This window comes from Dermochelys coriacea, chromosome 2 (assembly GCF_009764565.3).
Source record: "Dermochelys coriacea isolate rDerCor1 chromosome 2, rDerCor1.pri.v4, whole genome shotgun sequence".
In the NCBI taxonomy this organism is placed as follows: Eukaryota; Metazoa; Chordata; order Testudines; family Dermochelyidae; genus Dermochelys; species Dermochelys coriacea.
In genome coordinates this window covers 210,264,017-210,277,397 of record NC_050069.1, presented here as the reverse complement: position 1 = coordinate 210,277,397, position 13,381 = coordinate 210,264,017, and the positions used below count along the sequence as shown (strand labels likewise).

Genomic DNA, 13,381 nt, shown 5'->3' with positions numbered 1-13,381 from the left:
AACAGCCATGGCGGAGCAACTGCCAGGCCCGTGAGAGTCCCGTACCAATGTTGCCTGGGCCATGTCGGGGCAATCAGGAGGACACGGGCCTTGACTGTGTTAGTCTGGTGGGAGTTGACGTTGATCCATGTGGACTTTGCCCTGACTTTGCTGGGCAGCAAATGGCATCGGGAATGTTCCGTCGACTGAGACCCACACTGATCTGGGGGCGACTGCAGAGATCCCAGTGGCAGCTTGCCTATGGAGCTTGGAGCCGACATCAGCGGTGCTCCTGGTACCGGCATGAACATAATATCCTGGGCCGCCTGCAGGGCTTCTGGCGTGGAGGGCACCCGGACATCCGGGGAGGCCTGCTCTGAATGAGCCGGGCTGCTCCACTTGACTTGAGTCGGAGGCCTCGAGGTCGGTGGGGATGAAGGACTGCCCAACATGGGTCTAGACTCTGTCCTGGGTTTACTTTGGTGCCGCTGTGAAGAAGGTGTCTTTTTAGCCTTCTTGGCGTGTCCCATGGACGGGGAGCGGTGCCGACTGGTCAATGGCACCAGAGGGTCACCGTGCAGCAACACTACAGTGCCCGGTGCCAACTCAGAGTGGCGCACCGTAGTCAGGGTCAGCGCTGACTCCATCAGAATGGCCCAGAGCCTAATGTCCCTTTCTCTCTTGGTCCGATGCTTAAATGACTTGCAGATCTTGCAACGATTGCTGATATGGGCTTCTCCCATATCAGCGCAGACAGTCCACGTGCGGGTCACTCCTTGGCATAGATCGCCTACAAGTGTCGCATGACTTAAAACCTGGGGCATGGGGCATGCCCTGGCCCGGGCGCTCTAACTAACTGAACTAACTAAACAGCTAACGCTAACTAACTACAGGTACTAACACTGAACGACCAAGCAGTTCTGGGGACAAGCTACAGCAAAGCTCAAACAGAGCAGTTCCGACGCACCTTCACTGGCAGCAAGAAGGAATGGGGGGGGGGCAGCAATCCCCTTATACCGTGCCATGGGTGCTCCCCACTACGGGTACTGCTAGGGGAAAAACTTCCTGCACCGGTGCATGTGGCGAGCATGCACACCCATTGTGGAATACACATGAGGAATCGCTCGAAGAAGAAACATCAGCTACTGGAAAGGAGTATGCTAGGAAGAAAGCACACATTAAACCTAAACAATAACAATAATTCTCCATTTAGAATATAAAGAAATATCTTTCCAGAAACTTCCAAATGGCTGCTGTTCCCTTTCTGCTTTTTTTATAGGATAAGACCAGAGAAAAAAGGAGAAGGCCCAAGGAGAAGCAGAAAAGCTCACCAAGACAAAAAGCCCACAATGGGGAACAGCTGCTCTTTCACAACTTGAAGCTTCCTGGTATAATTTCTCCTCATGTCCTGCAAACAAACAAGTAATTTTATGCACAGAAGTCCCAGTGAAGTCTAAAGGAGTACATGTGAGTCATATATATTTACAGGACTGAGCCACTGGATTACTAGAACGGATTCCTGGCTTTTATTTACCTGCAAAGCATGATGCTCACCTGTGTAAATAATAAATGAGCACTCTGTGATCACCTGTGAAGCGATCCTCCCTTTTCAATTTTTTCAGTGGGATGTTTGAGGTGGACTGAGAGACAAAGGGCACCTACCCATAGATCACCACTCCATTCCTTACCCAGCTATCAAAAAGACTTAATATACAGGAGTACAATAGCACACATCCATACATCTCAGTTCTTTAACAAAGGTATTATCCCTGTTTACAGATGGAGTAATTGAACTGCTCTGGGCTTCAATGATTTACCCAACATTACCCAGGGCAGGGTTACAGACAACCATTTTAAATTAGGTAGATAACCCAGCTTCACCTATTGCATGCTGCTTATCCTCTTTCTTAAGCCCTCTTCCAACCCCATCCTCAACATAATACAGATAATTTGTATGTGGGAATGGACAGTAAAATAGTCTCATCAAAGAGAGTGTAATGGAGGCCTTGATTTTTTTGTATGAGAGGGTAACATAAAGTGTATCTTACCCAAATTTGGATAGAGCATACATACAATTTAAAATGTAGTATTAATTTCTCTTTCTTTTTGCCCCCCCCCCCCCCCATTTTTTTTTTAAGGAACCTGAGGTTGTAGAAATGGTGAATCCTAGTACTTTGGATTAAAGTGGATTTGGGGGGACGGTCACTTTATTACATAAATAAAATTCCCACTATAAAATGGCCGAATTTCAGACTTCTTTTTTTGTTCATTAGAGCATAAGCTTTCGTGAGCTACAGCTCACTTCATTGGATGAAGTGAGCTGTAGTTCACGAAAGCTTATGCTCTAATAAATTTGTTAGTCTCTAAGGTGCCACAAGTACTCCTTTTCTTTTTGCGAATACAGACTAACGCGGCTGCTACTCTGAAACCTTTTTTTGTTCATATCTGCTACAGTCTATTTTGTGGGGTCTCCCAACACTCACAGCCAGTATCTCTTGTGGGGGCAACAGAAGCGGCAACTGTTTCCCAGCATCCTCTGCTTCCAGAGAACAGTGGTAAAGGACATATGAAATGGGTGGAGGGGCATTATTGTTTGTTTTCATAGCACACCTCTGAACAGTGTGCAGTGTTTGATAAGGACTTTTTATTCTTTTTGGTGGGATGGGAGGCTGGATGAACAAATTAGAGAGAAGAAGTCTGGCTGTAAATATTACCAGATGCTTAGATAAAAAGAACACCGGGCGAAGCTGGCTTTTCTTTGAATTTGTAAGAAAGTTTAAATTTAATTTAGGGCTGGAACATACTTTGCTACTATTTTCTAATGATAGGCTGAAGCTGGGACTGAAGTCACTCCAGTGATGACATGAGCACTAGACCGTAGCTCAAGTAGCTAGGAGCTCAGTGCTGAGACACTATCACAACCAAACTAAAAATCCCCCTCCCCCACATTCTCTATCTCCAAAATGGAGAGGCTGGGAGAATTAGACTCCCAGCACTATATTTGTGGGTGTTGCCCTCTAAGCTAGCTCCTGATCATTGAGGGAGAGGAGCCAACGTGTTGTTAAAGTCAGAATGGAGCAGTGAGAAATAAAACAAGAAAAATGTTTAAATTTGTGTGAGGATAGGATGAGGCAGTTCTTGCCCTTCCCATGTATGTATCTGGCACTATTTTCAGCTCATCTCACCAGTGTAGATGCAACAGCCTTTTCCACTGCAATGCCTGAAACAACTTCTCTAAAGCCATCTGCCTGCCCACCTCATTTAAGACCTCTATTTTCCCCCTTTCTTATGGATATATTAAGTATTAGTAATTGTATTTGTTACAGCATTTCCTCTTCTGCTAAACAATTGAATCCCAACCCAGTATAAATGATGCACATAGTCTCTAGAGAGCTAGGCTTAGAGGTTCAATAAAGCCAACATCACAAAGCAGGTTATTAATTCAGATAAGCTGTGTAGTAATATTACACAGCTGGAAATGACCACATCACATATTTCGCTGTATCTTTCAAAAAACAGGGCTTCTGGGGATTAGCTCCTACCACTAATGTACATGTAATTTATACTTGTACACTGCGTTCACAAATCGTGACACGACTGATATGACTACACTAGAAAATCCTACTATGTTTGACAAAAGAGCTAAACATTGGCAGTGGCCAGTATCAGAAGACAGGATGCTGGGTTAGGTGGACTATTGGTCTGACCCAGTATGGCCATTCTTGTGTTTAAGGCTTCTCCAGACTTCCCATTGGGGAGTTACAGATGGATTGCCCCACAGATCTGGAGAGGATCAGATTATTTTTTTTCCCCTCAGCCAGTAACTGCTCTGCGCCATAAACGTCAGAGTCTAGATGTTAAGAGGGCTTTTAAATGTTGTTTAGTCCTGACAAAGACTCTTTACAAGTCTCCAAATCTGTTTGTTTCCTTAGACAAAACAAGGCTGTAAGAGCTTCTAGAGCAATAATTTCTTGATGAAATAAAAACTGTCAATATGAGCAGAAGACCCCTGTACCTCAACATCAGTTTGTACATGCTGTACAACAAACAAATCACTGCTCCCTCTAAGGCAGAGAGGGCAATGGATTTAGGGGCACTATATCAGCCCCTCCCCTCACCCCAGGTCTGAAACAGTTCCAAAATCTATTGCCGTTCAGGACACGCTGCATAGTCCATTTATTTGAACAAGCGTTTGGGGATGTGGGTGGAAAGTAAGTATTTTTCTCCAAAGCTTCGGGGTGGGGCTGTTTTGTTAAGGGTTCTTGCTGTTTAGGGAGGGAGTTGCTGCTTCTTTGTTTTGACTTGTGTTTTTAATGGTTGTCAGGGCACCTTCTGGGATAGTCATCCTTTAAAATGTTAAATTTCAATAAATGATATGGATCTAGTTTCACTCTTTGTAGCTCCCTGCTGTCTAGATCTATCACCATTCCACAAGGCTGACTTTGATTAGAGTTTTCCAAACTGCCACTCAAGAAAAGTTCACCTCCTTGTTCTTGCTGCTCCTCATTCCTAGCTATTATTCACAGACTTGTTTTGAAAGCTAGAAAAAGAGGGGTCAGACAACAAAGGGAGAATTATCTACCAGTAACTGTGTGTGTTGCCATCCTCCCTTATTTAATCCTTGTTTGTTTGTCTATCTATCTATCTAAAATCTTTGTCTGTTACATTTTTCATTGAGAGAAAGAGGATGGAGCGTGGATAATTACATACTGCACCTGGGATTGATAGTGTCATTTTAGCTCCCACTTTTTAGTGGTGCTGATGGCTTTAATGCTTGGTGTGTGGATTATTGGTTTGTTTTCCATTAATACTGATGATAACCAGTGCCCTATGTTTTCTGTGGCACATCAGCCCTAAATTCTGCAGCAAGGGCCCCTGCTTTCTGCACATGGTGCTGAATCTTGTGGTAGCATAAAAGGCACATTAAAAATGGAGGTTATATTGAATATTAAAATAGCATTAAACTGACATTGCAATGTAATTGATCTTTAAATATTCAGGGTAAATAGGCCAAATCCCCTAAGATGGGATATTAGATGGCTGGGATCTGAGTTACCCAGGAAAGAATTTTCTGTAGTATCTGGCTGGTGAATCTTGCCCATATGCTCAGGGTTTAGCTGATCGCCATATTTGGGCTCGGGAAGGAATTTTCCTCCAGGGCAGATTAGAGAGGCCCTGGAGGTTTTTCGCCTTCCTCTGTAGTATGGGGCACGGTTGACTTGAGGGAGGCTTCTCTGCTCCTTGAAGTCTTTAAACCATGATTTAAGGACTTCAATAGCTCAGACATGGGTGAGGTTTTTCATCGGAGTGGGTGGGTGAGATTCTGTGGCCTGCGCTGTGCAGGAGGTCGGACTAGATGATCAGAATGGTCCCTTCTGACCTTAGTATCTATGAATCTATGAATACCAACCTCGGAGTTGGAATGGCTTTCTATACATTTCAATCTGCTGTGCAATTTACAGCTCACTGTGGAATGCAAGACAGGTGTATGTATAGAGGCAGAAATTAGGAGCCCTTACTCCAGATACTACCCAGATCAACAGTGTTAAACTTGGGATGGGAAATGAAGCCTCGATTCCTTCTCTCTAATTGCAACAAGGAAGTGGGATTCCGTGTTCCTTAATTTCCTATCACCTGGGAAAAGGAGAAGACTCTAACCCATCCTTTTATCCCAGCTCCAGAGTGAAGGGCTCTGAAAAATCCCCTATAGCTTTCCTGCAAAGGCCTTAACTCTTCCTTAACACAGGAACACTTGTGTTGTGTCAGACCAGTGATCCATCTAGTCTAGTACTCTGTTTCACAGTGAAATTGCTTGTTGATTCAGAAGGTGCGAGAACCCCATCGTGAATAAATACAAAATAACTTGCCCACTAAGGAAGTTTCTTCCTAATCCTTGTCAGTTAAAGGCTGTTTTATGTCCTGGAGCATGAAGGTTTATAATTCTGTAACTTTTATCTTGTCTAATATAACTATTATTTGTATTACAGGAGAGTGTAGAGCCCTTGTGCTTGCTAGGCATTGTCCCTGATCTGAAGAACTCATCATTAATACAGGTAAAAGGTGGGAGAAAGTAAATATTATCCCCATTTTTATATCTGTGAACTTGAGGCAAGGAGAGATTAAGTGACTTGTCCAAGGTTATGCAAGTAGGCTGTGGCACTTCTAAGAACTGAATCGAGACCTCCTGAGCTCCTGTTCTCATTAGCCAGACCAATGTCTAATCCTTTTTTGTACTCTGTTAAGATCTTGGCTTTAATATATTGGTGCAATGAATTTCAGCTATTTATTGTAAAACGTACTTCCTATTATTTATTTTAAATCTGCTGTATTTCAATTTCACTGCACTATTGTAATATTAAAAAGGATGAATAGAACATAATTTACTTTCTGCACATTCTTTATTTTATGTACGTCTTTGTTGTGTCCCTGTTGTTTTCTCCTTTCTAAACACTTCTACTCTTGATTTCCGGGTGTTTCCTCTTCTAGCTTCCTCCAGACGTACGTTACACATGGTTTGTCCAAAGACAGTGTAAATCTCCAATTTAGAATGTTGTGTTAAAAACAGGAAAATATGGTTGTCTCCATTTGTGTGTGTAACCAGAATGGAGCGTTTTTAAAATAAAATTTGTTCTAGCTACCTTCCCTCAAGGCCAAAGCAGCTGATCTAACCTGCATTTAAAACCCTGGGTGCGTCAACTGACTGAATCTAGTACTGGCTTCCCATCTCAGTTACACCTCCATACAGGAGTCTGGGGAGAGCACACCCCATCTTCCATGTTTATTCTTCTTGCATGTCCGAGAAGGAATGGAGTCCAGTAGAAGGGTAGGCAAATCATTCATTCCTCAAAGCTGTGTGGAGCTTTTAACAAACTGAGGCAAGATGTCAGTTTTCATTCTTTGCTGCTGTCTGGGTGTATAGATCAGTCAACTTTTAATGAGTGCACCCAAATTATTTATTTTTTTGTATTACCATAGCAGCACCCAGGAGCCCTAGATAGGGACCAGGACACCGTTGTGCTAAATGCTGTACTAACAGCGATATCTTTCCTTTGTATTGCTATTCAGACAACAAGCAATATGTTTCAAGTGGGGCCCCGTTGTGAGAAGGGACAGAATGTTGGCACTGATGTTCTGGAAGGTTCTGGGACATTTGGGATGGAAAGAGATACCTTAAGGAAGCAGAATGAAGGCAGCAGTCTCCACACCCCCCTCCCCCAACCCATGGAGGAGACAGATGGGAAACAGGCAGTGAAAGAAGGTTCATAGGAAGCAGGGTGAAGTGTGTGGAGCAGCTGCATGAGGGAAATTGAAGAGCCCTGTAGCAGGGGAAAAGGAGAGGGACAGCAAAAGAAACAACCCATGGAACTAGGGAGGAAAGAGAACAGAGTAAGAAAAACAAAACTGCCCTACCTCCTCCCCGACCCCCAGATAAGTGATCTGCTCTTTGTTACTGCTGGTTCATTGAGTATATGAAGGGATTGAACTGGTGCATAACCACTCTTATTTAAATATGAAGAATCAGCCTTAACTGCAGTATTAAGCAATTGCATATACTATTATAAAAACTCGGTGTTTTTTCACAGTTGAATGGTCTTGAAGGCAATCATTCATTTTGTGAGGGATAAACAGGTTTAGTGGTTATTACTACAAATTCTGAGGTATTTATGGATTGTGCTGTGGTTATTTGGGGCTGCAGCCATGACTCCTAGAATCAGGGACTCCAAATAATCTATTCTTTAATTATCATCCATCCTTAATTAAATGCATGTGGAATTCTTAAATGTAGGCAGGCACCTTGTCCAGTGGGCAGTAAATAATATTTGTCATCTGGACTAGGTTTTTGGGCTGTCAGGCAATCGTATATGCCTATGCCTAGCCTACCCAGACATAACCTAACAGGGAGGAGGGTGAGTGTAGACTTATCTCCCTATCATGCTGTCCACCTGGTATTTAAAGAAAAGAGAGGATGCCTGCAGCAGAGGACTGAAACATTTTTGTTATTTGCACTCCACTCCTTGACTTGAGCTTATGCCCAGGCAAAATGAAGCACTGATTAGAGCATAGACTTCTGCAGCAAGCCCTATATCAGCAGCAATTTCTGGAAGGCACAGGGCTCTGGTGACAGAATAATGGTGTTGTGACCTGTAAACTAGTCTTCCCAGGATAAGAACTCATTGGTCTGGAGAAAGAGGAACTGCTGGAAATAGTCCCAAGGAGTCACACAAATACTTGGAAATTGCTGAACAATAAACCATTGCACACTGTATAACCCACAACCTGAAACTGCTACAATACATGGCAACTCTTACTGAAAGGGCAGGGTCCGTAGGACTGCTGGATTCTTGTTAGAAGACAAATTTAGAAATAATTGCCGGACAATTGTTGTGCCCAGGATTTTTAAATGCATACCAGACCAGCAGCTGGTTCTTGAGGTAACTTCCCCCTATCCCATTCTCATACACAAAATGAGTTAGTCTGGAGGAAGAGAAACTGTTAGCAAGCAGAAAGCAGAAAGAAATGGAGGACAGAAAAGAGGAAGAAATAGGAATATGAAGAAAGCATAGCACACTGCAAAATTCAACAAGTGAAAGACATCTACCTTATAGACAGCCATGTTGCTGCTGTCCACATCATGTAATAAAACAGTTTCTCATTGCCCAAATGGTAGCCACTGAACTAGCTGAATATGTCCTAATCCTTGATGAAGAAGTTTTACATGATCTTTTGTAAGATTAGCTGATAAACAGTTACCTTTCCGTAACTGGTGTGCTTTGAGATGTGTTGCTTACGTCCATTCCACTTTAGGTGTATGTGCTCGCCACGTGCACCAGGGCCAGAAGTTTTTCCCTCAACAGTATCTGTAGGGGAGCGGCTCTGGCACCCTCTGGAGTGGCGCCAACATGGCACGGTTAAGGGGAGCCACTGGCTCCCCGCACCCTCAGTTCCTTCTTGCCGGAAACTCTGACAGTGGGGAAGAAGGGTGGGTCATGGAATGGACATGAGCAACACATCTCAAAGAACACCAGTTACGGAAAGGTAACTGTCGTTTCTTCTTCGACTGCTTGCTCATGTCCATTCCACATTAAGTGATTCCCAGCAGTTCCTGTGGAAACGGATAGGAGTTCACGGCTGCACAGATTGTAATACAGCTCTGCCGAACCCAGCATCATCTCTGGCTTGCTGAGTAATGGCATAATGCGACATGAACGTGTGGACTGAGGACCACGTTTCGGCTCTACAGATGTCCTGGATTGGGATGTATGCCAGGAAGCCCACCGAAAATGCCTGTGCTCTAGTCGAGTGGGCCCTGACAATTGGCGGCGGCGGGACCTTTGCTAAGTCATAACAGGTCTTTATGCAAGAGGTGATCCAGGTGGAAATCCTCTGCGAAGAAACTGGAAGGCCCTTCATCCTATCCGCCACAGTGATGAAGAGCTGGGTCAATTTACGGAAAGGCTTGGTACTCTCCAGGTAAAAAGCCAAGGCCCTCTGGATATCCGGCAAGTGTGGACGCCTCTCCTCAGCAGTCTTGTGTGGCTTGGGACAGAACACAGGCAGGAATACGTCCTGGCTCATGTGGAAGGAAGATGCCACCTTCAGCAGGAAGGCTGGGTGGGGCCACAGCTGGACCTTGTCCTGATAACACTGTGTAAGGCGGTTCCGAGGTCAAGGCCTTAATCTCTGAGACTCATCTCACTGACGTCACTGCCACAGGAAAGCAACCTTCCAGGACAAGTAGAAAAAGGGAGCAGGAGCCTAGAGGCTCGAAAGGCGGGCCGGTGAGCCTGGAGAGGACCAGGTTAAGGTCCCACTGCAGGACAGGAGCCCGTACCTGTGGGTAAAGCCTCTCAAGGCCCCTTAGGAACCTGACAGTCATGTCATGAGAAAAGACCATCTGACTTTGGATCGGCTGGTGGAACACAGAGAAGGCCACAAGGTGCACTCTGATGGAAGAGTGCACCAGATCCTAGGTTCTGAGATGCAGTAAGTAGTCCAAGATGGACTGCACTGAAGAATGCTAGGGAGAAATGCCGCATTCTGACGCCCAGCGGGAAAACCTCGTCCACTTAGCCAGATAAATTAGTCTTGTGGATGGCTTCCTACTTCCGAGATGGACCTGCCAGACCTCCTCCAAGCAGGTTCAACCACGGAGCATCCATGCCAAGAGGTATAGAGACTCGAGGTTGGGGTATAGGAGTCGACCGTGATCCTATGACAACAGGTCTGGGCGGTAGGGAAGGGCTCAGGGAGGGGCCACCGACATGTTAATGAGCATGCTGAACCAGTGCCGGCGAGGCCACGCAGGGGCAATTATGGTAACCCGTACCTTGTCCCTCTTGATCTTTACTAGGACCCAGTTGACCAGAGAGATTGGAGGGAACGTGTACATCAGACCCTCGGCCCATGACAGGAGGAAGGCATCAGAGAGGGAGCCCTTGCTCAGGCCCTGTCAGGAGCAAAACTGATGGCACTTTCCTGGCAGCAGCTGTGCCCTCATTGAGATTGCTCAGAATTCTTTATGGGAAACTTCCGGGAGGGTATTCTCAAACTTGGCCGTGGACTGCCACATATTAAAGTCATAGCAGCCAAAGAGGGCCTGGTGGTTGGCCACCCTCAACTGTAAGCTAGAAGAGGAATACATTTTTCGTCCAAACAAGTCCAGTTTCCTGGAGTCTTTATTTTTGGTGGTAGCTTCGGGTTGCCCCTGGCATTCCCTGTGGTTAACTGCCTCAACTACCAGGGAATTTGGGGCAGGATGGGAATAAAGGTATTGGTTTCCCTTAGTTGGGACAAAGTACTTACTCTCTGCCTGTTTTTAGAAATGGGGGGCAGAGAGGAGGAGGTTTGCCACAAGGCGCTGGATATCTTCAGTACCCCTTCATGAAGGGGAAGGGCCACCCTAGCAGGGACAGTGGAGGAGAGGATGTCAAACAGGGAGTCCACTTGCTCCTCCAACTCTTCCGCCTGCAGGCCAAGGTGGGACCCTCTTCAACAGCTCCTGGTGCACCTTAGCATCACCCTGAGGAACCAGATGCGGGGGCTCCGAGATGGCCTCGTCCAGTGCCGATAAGGAGGAAGCTGGTACCGCAGGTTCCATGGCACCCATTGGTGGTCCAGCAGTCTGTTCCCCTTGGTCCACATGGACATGCGGGGTCTTATCCCCCGAGACCTCAGGCACCGGAGGGGGCTAGGTCGTCAATGCCACAGACCAGTCCAAGGCTCGAGGCCAAGCGGGCAGGCTAGGAGGGCTGGGTGAACCCCCACAGGTGCCGGGGTACCACGGGGCCATGGGGCAGGTTTCAGTACCGACGATACAGGCTGCACCAAGGATCTGGGAAGCTGCCCCACCAATATGGAGCCTTGCTTCATACTGGAGCCATGTGCAGAGCAATTGCTGCCCAGTGACCTGGATCCACTGGAGCGGTGACCCCATGCCTGGCAATAATCTCAGTCGCGTCTAGAGGAGGACCAGTCCGAACAGGACGTGTGCCTTCATGGGGACCTCAGAGACTGGCAGCTCTCACCGGATCCGCGACAGACAACCAGCGATCCACACTCGTGCTTCAAGAACTGGTACCAGGATGAGGAGTGGGACTTGGAGATATCGCAGGCCAGGCACTGGGGGGAATCTGCCCCAGTATTGTGACACCCGTCTCGGGGAATGTTGGCGGGGCTCGCAGCTGCAGTCCTCCAATTGTTCCTGAGATCTGTAATGGTGTTCCGGTGACGCAAAGGGCTTGGTCCCGACATTCCTGCTGGGGAGCACATGCCTCTGTGGGTCTGTGTCAAGTAACTGACGAAGTCCGCTTTGAATCCCACTGCCAGTACCCAAGGTCTGGTGACCGTAGAGGGCTCCCATGCTTCTGCCTCCCTAACTCTGAGGCATGACAGCTTTGAGAAGGTAAATGGTGGCAGGACATCCCTTGCTATGGGGAGCGATACTGTTGAGGCGAGAATGCATGGAAAGGTCCCAAGGCGGGCGCTTATCCTGAGGTCTGGGCACCGCCGGGGCCGGTGTGGGTGGGACTGAGAGAGTCAGGATCTCCCGCGCAGCCTGGAGCACTTCAGGCATCAACAGCACCTGAAGCTGATGAAGGCCCGCTTCTGTGTCCAAGCTTCCAGGCAAGTAATGGGGTGGGCTGCATTGCTTGACATGAACTGAGGCCTGACTTCCCAACAGGGGAGATGAGCCATCTGGTGCAGGTCTTAGCTCACCCCCAGCCCTCTCCTTCCCCTCCCCTTGTGGGAGTAGGTGACCGTCCCCTACCAGCCTTCTTCAACTCCTTGGCCGGGGCCACGGATGAGGATCAGTGCCAGCTCGTTGATGGCACTGGCAGGGCACTACGCACTGATGCCGTGGTGCTGGGTGCTGAGTCGGACCTTTGCTCCGGGGCCGGAATGAGCGCTGACTCTATCAAGAGCACTTTGAGTCTGATCTCGTGCTCTTTCTTGGTCCTAGGTTTAAAGGATTTGCAGATTCAGCACTTATCACTTACGTGTCCTTCACCGAGGCACCTGAGATAGCTACTATGTGGATTGCACACAGGTATGGGCCATTTGCAGCAATTGTAGGGCTTAAAGCGACAGGACTTAAACTCTAACTACTGCTAAGGGCTAACTAACTCAATTACTATGTACACTAACTTTACAAGAACTCTAGTTTGTACAAACGAAGCCTAAGCAATGCTAGTAAGAGCAGCAAACGTTCCATGCACCATCACTGGCGGCAAGAAGGAACTGAGAGTGGGGGGAGCTGGCAGCACCCCTTATACTGTTCCATGTGGGTGCCACTCCAGAGGGCACCAGGGCTGCTCCCCTATGGATACTGCTGAGGGAAAAACTTCTGGCACCGGTGCATGTGGCAAGCATATACACCTAATGCGGAATGGACATGAGTAAGCACTCAAAGAACTACAGTTCTCTCATAGGCAGATACTGTTTTTCATGAAAAGAGGTTACTTATAGATCCAAAGGCCAGAAGAGACCACTGAGATCATCTAGTCTGACCACCAGTATACACAAGCCATAGAACTTCCCCAAATTAATTCCTAGAGCATCTCTTTAGGAAAATACATCCAACCTTGATTTAAAAATTGCCAGTGATGAGAATCCACCATGACCTTGGATAATTTGTTCCAATGGTTAATTACTCTCACTGTTAAAAATGTATGCCTTATTTCCAGTCTGATTTTGTCTAGCTTCAACTTCCAGACATAGGATCGTGTTATATTTTTCTCTGCTAGATTAAAGAGACCACTATTAAAAGTTTGCTTCCCATGGAGGTACATAGAATGTAGTCAAGTTACCCATTAACCTTCTCTTTGTTATACTAAATAGACTGAGCACTTTGAGTCTATCACTGTAAGATACGTTTTTTAATCCTTAAGTCGTTCTTGTGGCT

The 13,381-nt window shown here is 46.5% G+C and overlaps 1 long non-coding RNA gene across 1 annotated transcript; it reads right to left on the bottom strand.

Annotated features, from left to right (window-relative positions):
- Positions 1 to 2,374: 2,374 nt before the first annotated feature.
- On the bottom strand, positions 2,375 to 13,013 carry LOC122458980. The gene is made up of 2 exons (XR_006279363.1): positions 12,612 to 13,013; positions 2,375 to 2,408 (listed from the first exon to the last, which is right to left on the bottom strand). It is a non-coding gene; the product is annotated as an uncharacterized LOC122458980 (long non-coding RNA).
- Positions 13,014 to 13,381: the final 368 nt, after the last annotated feature.